The sequence below is a fragment of the Vigna radiata genome, unplaced genomic scaffold, assembly GCF_000741045.1.
Source record: "Vigna radiata var. radiata cultivar VC1973A unplaced genomic scaffold, Vradiata_ver6 scaffold_73, whole genome shotgun sequence".
NCBI classification, from domain to species: domain Eukaryota; kingdom Viridiplantae; phylum Streptophyta; class Magnoliopsida; order Fabales; family Fabaceae; genus Vigna; species Vigna radiata.
The window spans coordinates 825,076-827,930 of NW_014542365.1; positions in this window are offsets into that span (position 1 = coordinate 825,076).

Genomic DNA, 2,855 nt, shown 5'->3' on the forward strand with positions numbered 1-2,855 from the left:
TGTCTTAGGGCAGGCGTTGTAGGGTGCTAATACCTTCCCTACACGTAACCGACTCCCGAACCCGAAATTCAGTTTTCGCAGACCTTGCCTTATCATGTTATGGTTTTTTCCATAGTTTTCCTGAATAAACTATGGTGGCGACTCCAAAACTTTTTTAACAAACCTTTTCAAATTGTTTTCTTTTTGGATCGTCGTCCCGTCGCGATTTTTTCGGTTGCGACAACATGTAATTCAATCAATTATCAAGATTAAGTCAATATCATCCATGATTCCCTGTAAACAGTGCACACAACAATAACATTCTGAAGCTCAATACCTCACACAATCATGCTTTCTCACTTCTCATTCATGAATCCTGCTTAGCATCAAAATCACAATCAAGAATCACTTACTCATCTGTTCACATAGTTCATGAACCATCAACCTGGATATCAACATTCACACATTCTCAATCATCATCCACAATCAATCATCAATAGCAAGTAACTCATCATGCAATAAAATTGAACCATTATCCAAATAAGTGTACAAGCCAAGCATAGACTCAAACATAAATTCAACCTATACTACTAATTCAAAGTACAAAGAAAAAGAAAAAGAAAAATCCCTGTCAAATGCTGGGTGGAATTGTAGTGTCCGCTCCTGCATGCTGCCACAAATATGTAATCAGGGACGGATGTCCCAGTGGTGTCCTGCTACTCACGGTGTTGGCACAACTCAGAATTTCGCTGGTAATGATCTTACCAACATTCACGTCCATCTGCCTCAGCATACAATAGATAACTAGGATCCGATGTAAAGTGATGTCGGAAACATGAGAGCATGGCTGGATGTTGGCATGTGTAAATGCCATCCAGTATTTGGCTAGGGGAGTTAAATCTGCCCTAAGGATGTTAATTGGTGCTTCGTTAGGGTTTCTCTGAAAATTCCTCCCAGGGATGCACATCACTCGCTCAATGTCTTCATAATCCCTGGCCTCCCCTAGTATAGCAGCATACCTACACTGCTCTCCTGGCCACTCAGTCCCTAGGAAGGCGTTAATGGTGTAAGGATCATAGTTGATCAAGTGCCCACACACATAGCTCATGTATCTCCATGCGGACACTCCTCCTCTAGGCAAGGCATTAGCATAGAACTCCTTCACCAACTCAATATTGGCTGATGCTGGGTATGTCGTCAGTCTCTCCCATCCTCGCCTTTCAATCTCCAAACCAAACTCTGGAGCTAAGTCAGGGATGTACATGGCTTTTCTCTCCATCAGCAAACGCCTCTCCTAGACTGTAACATAATGTTCTTCATGTTTCCTTGAAAGGAACCTAGAAGAATAGAATCTCCTGGGTCTCTATGGTTCCATCCTTTTGTTGCCCATTATTTTAACTCTTCTTGAGGTAGACATTACTACATTAAATCAAATACATCCAACAATATTCACAAAAACATCATTAGAGGTTAGTACATCATCAGATCATACAATTCTTGAGGAAAAACAGGGCTCCTCAACACACAAACATCCAACAATTTCAACATTTAGGCAAAACAGCTGCAGACCGCTCAGCGTCCATGAAGACCGCCCAGGCAGTTTGCCTTAAGCAGTGCCAAAACAGACCGCTCAGCGGTGACGACTAGGGTTTTTCAAAATCCCTTCCTAAATAATCCTAATCTCCACTCTTTTGCTAATTTCATCAATCCAGACCACAATCATACAATTCAATCGGTTCAAACAGTTCCTATTCTATCAATTCATGCATAGAAATCAAAAGCCCCAATTTATCATGTTCCTAAGCATGTTCATCAACAAATCCCAAAATAGAAACCCTAAACATGAATTCACATAGTTACTTGAGTGGAGATTGTGAATGCTTGCAGAAAAATTGATCAATTGATGATGAATGTCCTCTCCAATGCAAGTCCCTCAACCAAAAACCCCAAACTTTGACAAAGCAATGGTAGAAAATTGAATTTTTGGTGAGTGGGTGATGAGAAAGTGAGGAAATCTCTCTAAAAAGCTCTTGAAAGTGAAAGGAGAGTGTTAGGGCTCAGGGAGACTGCTCAGGCGAAATGCAAAGAAGGGTTTCAAAGTGAAAAAAATTAGAAAACCGCCCAACTTTTAAGAAAAGCTGAGACCATCAGCGCCACAACCGCTCAACGGTCTGTGGTTAATTTCACTTCTTCTTCTTTTGCTTTCTTTGAGTAATCTTTCCTTATAGCACTCAATTTCAACCTTCAATTTTTCAAATATATGTCTTTCCCCTCTCAGATGCAATAATTAAACGTGCAATGCACTTAACACAGGATTAAAAACAAATCAATCAACTGGGTTGCCTCCCAGGTAGCGCTTGTTTAACGTCACAAGCCTGACCCAAACCTGTTTAGCACTCTTCAGTAAGTGCTTATCCTTCCAACACCCTTCAGTAGGTGTACTTGCCTTGTATCCTTTAGTGGATATATAAGAATTTAGCATCCCTCAGTAGATGCTACCCAAAGAGTGTTCAAAAATTCAATAAATTACATATCCAATAATCCTAAAACTACAAATGTTTATACAAGGTGGGATTAAATATATTCAAGTAATTCCATCCCGGTTGGGATCTTCATCAACCCAACTCATAAGTTGCTTTCTATCCACTTTCTTTATGGCTCTTGTGAATGGTTTTCTGATTTCCAGCTTGCCATCTTCCCGAATCTTAATAACAAGCCACTTCCTATTCTTGAATCTCACTTGTGCTCCTATCGGAAGTGGTGTATATTCGGAGTGGATAGTACCTCCTTTGTCAACCTCTTCATCTTTAGGTACCTGCAAAACATTACAACTATTAGAATTGGTACCTGATGTGTTGTCCTCTGGAGCAGCTTCT